This window comes from Neofelis nebulosa, chromosome X (genome assembly GCF_028018385.1).
Source record: "Neofelis nebulosa isolate mNeoNeb1 chromosome X, mNeoNeb1.pri, whole genome shotgun sequence".
Lineage (NCBI taxonomy): Eukaryota > Metazoa > Chordata > Mammalia > Carnivora > Felidae > Neofelis > Neofelis nebulosa.
Window position 1 is genome coordinate 51,844,701 of NC_080800.1, and position 10,307 is coordinate 51,855,007.

Consider the following 10,307-nt stretch of genomic DNA (forward strand, 5'->3'; position numbering starts at 1 on the left):
GCACTTGTTTCTTGTGTTTTGATTTTAGCCATTTTGACAGATGTGAGGTAACATCTCATTGTAGTTTGATTTGCATTTCCATAATAATGAATGATGTTGAGTTCCTTTCATATGTCTTTTGGCCGTCTGTATGTCTTCTTTGGAGAAATGTCTGTTCATGTACACTGCCAATTTTTACTTTTTAATTGTTTTGTTTTATTTTTTTTTCCTCTGTCACCACTTTTATTTATTTCTTCATTTATTTTTATTATTTTTTTTAATCTTTATTTATTTTTGAGAGAGAGACAGAGTGTGAGCAGGGGAGGAGCAGAGAGAGGGAGACACAGAATCTGAAGCAGGCTCCAGGCCCCGAGATGTCAGCACGACATGGGGCTTGAACTCATGAACTGTGAGAACGTGACCTGAGCCGAAGTCAGACGCTCAACCGACTGAGCCACCCAGGTGCCCCTACTCATTTATTTTCATATAACTTATTGTCAAGTTGGCTAACATACAGTGGGTAAAGTGTGCTCTCGGTTTTTGGGGTAGATTCCCGTGGTTTATCATTTACATACAATGCCCAGTACTCATCCCAACAAGTACCCTCCTCAATGCCCATCACGCATTTTTCCCTTCTCCCCCACCCCCCATCCACCCTCAGTTTGTTCTCTGTATTTAAGAGTCCCTTATGGTTTGCCTCCCTCACTCTCTGTAACAATTTTTTCCCCTTCCCTTCCCCCATGGTCTTCTGTTAAGTTTCTCAAGATCCACATATGAAGGAAAACATGTTGGGTTTTTGGTTTTTGGGTGTTGAGTTATATAACCTATTTATATATTGTGTATATTAACTCATTATCAGATATGTAATTTATAAATATATTTCCCATTCAGTCTTTTAGCTTTATTGATTGTTTCCTTCACTGTGTAGAAGCTTTTTTATTTTGATATGGTCCCAATTGTTTATCTTTGCTTTCATTTCCCTTGCCTCAGGAGACATAGCTAGAAAAATGTTCCCCTGGTCGATGTCAAAGAAGTTACTGCCTGTGCTCTCTTCTAAGATTTTTATGCCTTAAAGTACCACATTTAGGTCTTTAGTCCATTTTGATTTATTTTTGTGTATGGTGTAAGAAAGTGGTCCTGTTTCATCCTTTTGTATGTAGCTGTCCACTTTTCTCAACGCCATTTGTTGAATAGACTGTCCTTTTCCTTTGCATATACTTTCCTGCTTTGATGAAGACTAATTTACCATAAAATTGTGGGTTTATGTCTGGATTTTCTATTCTTTTCCATTGATATATGTGTCTATTTTTGTACTAGTGTATACTGTTTTGATTACCACACCTTTGTAGTATAACTTGAAGTCTGAAATTCAATACCAAAACTGGTATAACTCCAGTTTTGTTTTTCTTTTTTCAAGATTGCTTTGGCTATTCAGGGTATGTTGTGGTTACATATAAATTTGAGGATTGTTAAGAGGTTAGAGAGGGAGGGCGCCAAAACATAAGAGACTCTTCAAAACTGAGAACAAACTGAGGGTTGATGGGGGGTGGGAGGGAGGGGAGGGTGGTTGATGGGTATTGAGAAGGGCACCTGTTGGGATGAGCACTGGGTGTTGTATGGAAACCAATTTGACACTACATTTCATATTAAAAAAAAAATAAAAGGATTGGTTGTTTCAGTTGTGTGAAAAATGCTGTCGATATATTGATAGGGATTGCATTAAATCTGTCAATTGCTTTGGATGGTATTGACATTTTAACAATATTTTTTTCCATTATATGAGCATGGAATGTCTTCTTATTTCTTTGTGTCATCCTCAATTTCTTTCATCAGGGTACATGTCTTTCCTCTCTTTGATTAAGTTTATTCCTGGGTATCTTATTATTTTTGGTGGAATTTTAAATGGGATTGTTTTCTTAATTTCTCTTTCTGCTGCTTCATTATTAGTGTATAAAAAAAAAAAGAAATGTAACAGATTTCTGTACATGTATTTTAAATCCTGAGACTTTACTTAATTAATTATCACTTCTAGTACTGTTTTGGTGGAGACCTCCCTGTTTTTTTAATATGTAGTATCATGTCATCTGCAAACAATGAAAGATGTACTTCCTTCTTACCAATTTGGATGCCTTTTATTTCTCTTGTCTGGTTGCTGTGGCTAGTACTTCCAGTACTAAGTTCAATAGAAATGGTGAGAGTGGACATCCTTGTCTTGTTCCTGACCTTGGGGGAAAAGCTCTGTTTTCCCCATTTAGTATTATTTTCACTGTGAGTTTTTCATGTAAGTATTTTATTATGTTGAGGTCTATATTCCTTATAAGCCTACTTTGTTTAATGCTTTTGTCAGAATGGCGATTGTACTTTGTCAAATGCTTTTTTTGGTATCTATTGAAATGATCATATGCTTTTTATCCTTTCTTTTATTGATGTGATGTATCGCATTGATTGATTTGCAAATATTGAACAATCCTTGCATACTAGGCATAAATCCCACTTGATCATAGTGATTTTTTTAATATATTGTTGGACTTGGTTTGCTAGTATTTTGTTGAGGATTTTTGCATCAATGTTCTTCAGAAATATTGCCTGTAGTTCTCTTTTTTTTGGTGGTGTTTTTATCTGGTTTTGGTATCCGAATAATGCTGGTCTCATAGAATGAGTTTGGAAGTTTTCCTTCTTCGTTTATTTTTTGGAATGGTTTGAGATGAATAAGTATTAACTGTCCTTTATGTGTTTGATAAAATTCCCCTTTGAAGCCCTCTGGTCCTAGGATTTTGTTTTTTGGGAATTTTTTGATTACTAATTCAATTTCCTTGCTAGTAATCAGTATGTTCAAATTTTCTATTTCTTCCTGATTCAGTTTTAAGATGTTATATGTTTCTAGGACTTTATCAACTTCTTCTAGGTTGTCTAATTTTTGGCATATAATTTCTCATAATATTCTCTTAATAATTGTTTGTGTTTCTGTGGTGTTGGTTATTAATTCTCCTCTCTCATTTGTGATGTGGTTGATTTGAGTTGTTTCTTTTTTTTCTTGATAAGTCTGACTAGAGGTTTATCAATTTTATTGATGTTTTCGAAGACTCATCTTCTGGTTTCAATGATCTCTACTATTAATTTTTTTAATTTATGTATCATTTATTTCTACTCTAATCTTTATTATTATTTTTTTCTTTCTGATGGCTTTCAGCTTTGTTTGTTCACCTATTTCTAGCTCTTTACATGTAGGGTTAGGTTGTTTATTTGAGAGTTTTCCTGCTTCTTAAGTTAGGCCTGTACTGCCATGAACCAGCTTTCCTTTGACTTCCATTTGCATGACAAATGTTTTCTCCATTGTGTCACTTTCAATCTGCAGGTATCTTTAAGTTTGAAATGAGTCTCTTACAGACAGGATATAGATGGGTCTTGCTTTTTCTACATTCTGTATCCATATGTCTTTTGATTGGAGCATTTAGTCCATTTGCATTCAAGGTAATTATTAATAAAAATGTATTTATTCCTATTTTGTTACTTGTTTGGTTGTTACTGTAGGTTTTCTCTGATCTTTGTTCTCTTGCTCTCTTTCATGGTTTGCTTGTTTTCTTTAGCAATATACTTGGATTTCTCTATCTTTATTTTTTGCTTATCTATGACCTGTTTTTGATTTGTGGTTACCATTAATGTTGTATATAACATCTTCAGCATATAGTAGTCTACATTAAGTTGATGGTCACTTAACTTTTAACTGATTCTTTACTCCTCTCCCTGCCACATTTTACGTATATATTGTCATATTTTACATCCTTTCATTTTGTGAATCTCATGACTAATTTTTACAGCTATACTTATTTTTCATACTCTTATTTATGGTATTTCCTTTCCAATCAAGGAGTCTCTTTTAGTATTTCCTGTAGGGCTGATTTAGCGGTCATAAACTACTTTAGTTTTTGTTGTCTGAGAAACTCTATCACTCCTTCTATTCTGAATGATAGCATTGCTGGTTAGATGATTCTTGCCTACAGATTTCTCCTTTTCAGCACTTTGGATATATCATTCCACTACATTGCAGCTTATGAAGATTCTGTTGAAAAATATGCCGATAGCCTTGTGGAATTTCCCTTGTATATAATGTTATTTTCTCTTGCTGCTTTAATTTTTTTTTTCTTTATCACTACTTTTTGCCATTTTATTGTGTATCTTGCTGTGGATTTCTTTGGGTTGATTTTTGGGGGATATCTCTGTGCTTCCTAGATCTAGATGTCTGTTTCCTTCCCCAGATTATGGAAGTTTTTAGCTAGTATTTCCTCAAATAAATTTTCTACTCCTTTTTTTCTCTATTCTTCTGGTATCCTTATAATGCAAATGTTATTACAATTGATGGAGTCACTGAGCTCCTTAAGACTATTCTCAGTTTGCATAATTCTTCCTCTCATCTGGTCAACTTGGTTACTTTCCATTACTCCATTTTCCAGGTCGTTAATTTGTTTTTCTGCTTTATCTATCTACCTTGCTCTTCTAGTCTATTTTTAATTTCCTTTAGTTTTTTCTTCATATCTGATTGGTTCTTTTTATGTTTTCTCTCCCTTTGTTAAGGGTCTCACTGATGTCCTCCATTCTTTTCTCAAGCCCAGTGAATTCTCTATCAGGCATATTACTAAGGCTCACTAAGGTCTTCTGCTGTGATTTTGTCATGTTCTTTTGTTGGGGACATCTTTCTCTGTCTTCTCATTTTATCTAACTCTGTGTGTTATCTGTGTTAGGAGAATCAGCTATGTTTTCTGTTCTTGAAGGTAATGGCCTTTTGAAGAAGTCCTGAAATGACCTGCAGTGCAATGTGCCCTGTTCCTAGGACCTGGATCTTCAGGAAGTTACTCCTGTGTGCATTGTGTATGTTTTGTTGAGTTCTTGCAACCTTTCCCTTCAGTCCAGTGGCACTCTTTGCCTTTTGTGGGCAGTGTTTGATTCCCGGCAGAGGGTGGGGTGCATTTTAACAGGCACATGCTGGTCTGCTTGTTAAATGAGAACAGGAGCCATGGCTGCTGAAACTGGGTGGCCTAAACAGATCTGCAAAGTGCACGTGGCTGGGTCATGCACTTTTAACAAGATGCACCTCAGGTTTCTGCAGTCCCTGCCTTTACTATTGCTGCCACTACTACTGCCACAGCTACTGCCACTGCCACCAGGACCAAAGCCCTGCAAAAAGCTCAGGTCAGAAGAGGAGGTGCTGGGGAGGTTTGTGGTGTTCTTCTGGGAGAGGGTTCCCATAGCATCGGGACTGAGGCAATTGTGACTGCAAAGGGCAGATCCACAGAAGTATGAGTGTGGGAGGCACCAAGTTAGTGAGTGTTGGTGCTTTGCTGTCTCCTACAGGTGGCAGCGTGTTTATACTGGGGAGTGGAGGAGGTAAATGCTGCCTGCCCACTCCTTTGTTCCTGGAGGAGTCTCAGCGAGACTATCTCCTATCTCCAGGACATCCTGTGTGTGATGAGTAAATCACCCTCCTTCTTGTGTGCCCCAGGCATTTTTCAAACTGTTGGTTCTATGCTGTATGTTCTCAAGCTGTTTGGCATGCTGCCACTTTAAGGGCAGGGTCTCAGTTTCCTAATGCTCTCAGAGATTTTCCTGAGCCTGAGCTGGGCCCATTGATTTTTAGAGTTCCAAGCTTTAAGTCACAAAGGTTGTTAAGAATTCACAAAATTTGGCCCCTCTTGCTTTCAAAGTCAAATGTTATGGGGATTTGTCATTCCCATGTGGGGTCTCCAGTGTAATCGACTCTTTCTTACCCTTCCCCATGCTCCTGGAAACCTCTCATCTATGAAGAACCACAGTCTTTTTAGGTCTCAAATTGCATATCTGCCTTTCCTATATCTTTAATGTGGCTTCATCTCTACCTTTGGTTGTGGAGTTTGTTCTGTTTGTCTTCATGTTGTTTTCTGAACTATTTAGGCTGATGTGAGTGTTACCTAGTTGTATCCATGGGACAAAGTGTGCCTAATATCCTCCTACTTGACAATAATCCCTCTCCACAAGGTATTGCAGTTTTTCTGTTGAAAAGCATCATGCCTGCTTTGTTAAATACATCAGTGGCTGATTCTGTTTTATGCTATTTAAAATGCAATCATATTCCTAACATTTTTTCTGATTCTTCATTTTTAATTTTCAGATATATAAGTATTTTTTATTAATCTTTAATCCTACAACTTTTATGAATTATTTTATTATCTCCAATGTGTTTTTAGGGCACTGTTGAATATTCTCTGTATAAAATCATGATATTTGTGAATATATAAGGTTTTACTTCTTTCTTTTAAATTTGATGGAATTTTTTGTTTTGTTTTGCATTTTTTTGCTTGCCTAACTGCTTTGAATAGATATTCCTGTATAATACTGAATAGCAGTGGCAAAATTGGGCATCTATGTCTCACTTCTGATATTAAGGAGAAAGGTATCAGCCTTTCAGCATTTAGTATAAAGGTATGTGTGGATGTTTTTCTTTAAACTTTTTTTTTTTTATCATATTGAGGAAATTTCCATCTATTCCTAGTGTGTTGAAAATTTCTATTATAAAATGTATTTTCTTGGGGCGCCTGGGTGGCTCAGTCAGTTAAGTGTCTGAATTCAGCTCAGGTCATGATCTCACAGTTTTTGAGTTTGAGCCCCACATCAGGCTCTGTGCTGACAACTCAGAGCCTGGAGTCTGGTTCTGATTCTGTGTCTCCCTTTCTCTCTATCCTTCCGTGACTAGTGTTCTGTCTCTCTCTTCTCTCAAAAGTAATGAATGTAAAAAAAATTAAAATGTATTTTCTCAAACGCTTTTTCTGCATAAGTTGAGATGATTGTGTGTGTGTGTGGGTGTGTGTGCGCACATGAGCCTATATTTTCTTAATTTCCTTAATGTGCTGCATTGCATTTTATTAATTTTTTATTTTTTTAAATTAAATATAATTCATATCAAGTTGCTTTCCATATAATACCCAGTGCTCTTCCCAACAGGTGCCCTTCTCAAGGCCCATCACCCTTTTCCCCTCTCCTCCACCCCCATCAACCTTCAGTTTGTTCAAAGTATTTAAGAGTCTCCTATGGTTTGCCTCCCTCCCTCTCTGTAACATTTTTTCCCCTTCACCTCCCCCATGGTCTTCTGCTAAGTTTCACAGGATCCACATATGAGTGAAAACATATGGTATCTGTCTTTCTCTGACTGACGTATTTCACTTAGCATAATACCTTCCAGTTCTATCCACCTTGGTGCAAATGGCCAGATTTCATGCTTTCTCATTGCCAGGTAATATTCCATTTTATACATAATACACACTTTCTTTATCCATTTGTCAGTTGATGGACATTTAGGCTCTTTCCATAATGTGGCTATTGTTGAAAGTGCTGCTATAAACATTGGGGTACAAGTGCCCCTATGCTTCAGCACTCCTGTATCCTTTGGGTAAATTCCTAGCAGTGCTATTGCTGGGTCATAGGGTAGATCTATTTTTAATTTTTTGAGGAACCTCCACACTGTTTTCCAGAATGGCTGCACCAGTTTCCATTCCCACCAACAGTGCAAGAGGGTTCCCATTTCTCCACATCCTCGCCAGCATCTATAGTCTCCTGATTTGTTCATTTTAGCCACTCTGACCTGTGTGAGGTGGTATCTGAGTGTGGTTTTGATTTGTATTTCCTTTCCTTGATGAGGAGCAACGTTGAGCATCGTTTCATGTGCCTGTTGGCCATCTGGATGTGTTCTTTAGAAAACTGTCTATTCGTGTCTTCTGCCCATTTATTCACTGGATTAATTGCTTTTTGGGTGTGGAGTTTGGTGAGTTCTTTATAAATTTTGGATACTAGCCCTTTGTCTGATATGTCACTCGCAAATTTCTTTCTCATTCTGTCGGTTGCCTTTTAGTTTTGTTGATTGTTTCCTTTGCAGTGCAGAAGCTTTTTATCTTCATGAGGTCCCAATAGTTCATTTTTGCTTTTAATTCCCTTGCCCTTAGAGATGGGTCAAGTAAGAAATTGTCGTGGCTGAGGTCAAAGAGGTTTTTTCCTGCTTTCTCCTCTAGGGTTTTGATGGTTTCCTGTCTCACATTCAGGTCCTTCATCCATTTTGATTTTATCTTTGTGAATGGTGTAAGAAAGCGGTCTAGTTTCGTTTTTCTTCATGTTGCTGTCCAGTTCTCCCAGCACCATTTGTTGAAGAGACTGTCTTTTTTCCATTGAATATTCTTTCCTACTTTGTCAAAGATTAGTTGGCCATACATTTGTGGGTCCAATTCTGGACTCTCTCTTCTATTCCATTGGTCTATATTGGTTTTTGTGCCAATACCATACTCTCTTGATGATTACAGCTTCGTAGTAGAGGCTAAAGTCTGGGACTGTGATGCCTCCCGTTTTGGCCTACTTTTTTTCAATATTACTTTGGCTATTCGGGGCCTTTTCTGGTTCCATACAAATTTTAAGATTATTTGTTCTAGCTTTGAAAAGAATGCCTGTGCAATTTTGCTTGGGATTGCATCGAATGTGTAGATCGCTTCGGGTATTATCGACATTTTAACAATATTTATTCTTCCAATCCATGAGCATGGAAGGTTTTTTCCATTTCTTTGTACCTTCTTCAATTTCCTTCATGAGCTTTCTATAGTTTTCAGCATACAGATTTTTTACATCTTTGGTTAGGTTGGTTCCTAGGTATTTTATGATTCTTGGTACAATTGTGAATAGGATAAGTTTATTTCACTTTCTGTTTAATTATTGGTGTATAAAAATGAAACTGATTTCTGTACATTAATTTTGTACCCTGTGATACTGCTGAATTCATGTATCAGTTCTAGCAGAATTATGCTGGAGTCTGCCAGGTTTTCCATGTAGAGTATCATGTCTTCTGCAAAAAGTGAAAGTTTGACTTCATCTTTGCCAATTTTGATGCCTTTGATTTCATTTTGTTGCCTGATTGCTGATGCTAGGAATTACAGCACTATGTTAAACAGCAGTGGTGACAGTGGACATCTCTGTCGTGTTCCTGATCTCAAGGGGAAAACCCTCAGTTTTTCCCCATTGAGCATGATATTAGCTGTGGGCTTTTCATAAATGGCTTTTATGATGTTTAAGTATGTTCCTTCTATCCCAACTTTCTTGAGGGTTTTTATTAATAAAGGATGCCGTATTTCCTCAAAAGCTTTTTCTGCATCTATTGACAGGATCTTATCTTCTTTTCTTTTATTTATGTGGTGTATCACATTGATTGATTTCTGAATATTGAATGAACCCTGTAGCCCAGGAATGAATCCCACTTGATCATGGTGAATAATTCTTTTTTATGTGCTGTTGAATTCGATTTCCTTGTATCTTGTTGAGAATTTTTGCATACATATTCATCAGGGATATTGGCCTGTAGTTCTCTTTCTTTACTGGGTCTCTGGTTTGGAAATCAAAGTAATGCTGGCTTCATAGAATGAGTCTGGTAGTTTTCCTTCCCTTTCTATTTATTGGAACAGCTTGAGAAGGATTGGTATTATCTCTGCTTTAAATGGGTCTAGTAGAATTCCCCAGGGAAGCTATCTGGTCCTGGACTCTTATTTCTTGGGAGATTTTTGATAACTGATTCAATTTCTTCACTGGTAATGGGTCTGTTCAAATTTTCTATTTCTTCCTGTTTGAGTTTTGGCAGCGTGTGGGTGCTTAGGACTTTGTCCATTTCTTCCAGGTTGTCCAGTTTGTTGGCATATAATTTTTCATAGTATTCCCTGATAATTGATTATATTTCTGATGGATTGGTTGTAACAATTCCATTTTCATTCATGATTTTATCTATTTGGGTCCTCTCCCTTTTCTTTTTGAGAAGCCTGGCTAGAGGTTTATCAATTTTGTTTATTTAAAAAAAAAAAAAAAACTGTTGGTTTCATTGATCTGCTCTACAGTTTTTTTTTTTTTTTAGATTCTATATTGTTTATTTCTGCTCTGATCTTTATTATTTCTCTTCTTCTGCTGGGTTTGGGGTGTCTTTGCTGTTCTGCTTCTATTTCCTTTAGGCGTGCTGTTAAATTTTGTATTGGGGATTTTTCTTGTTTCTTGAGATAAGCCTGGATTGCAATATATTTTCCTCTTAGGACTGCCTTTGCTGCACCCCAAAGCATTTGGATTGTTGTCTTTTCATTTTCATTTGTTTCCATATATTTGTTTAATTTCTTCTCTAATTGTCTGGTTGACCCATTCCTTCTTTAGTAGGATGTTCTTTAACTTCCATGCTTTTGGAGGTTTTCCAGACTTTTTCATGTGGTTGGTTTTATGTTTCATAGCACCGTGGTCTGAAAGAGTGCATGTTATGATGTCAATTCTTGTATACTTATGAAGGGTTGTTT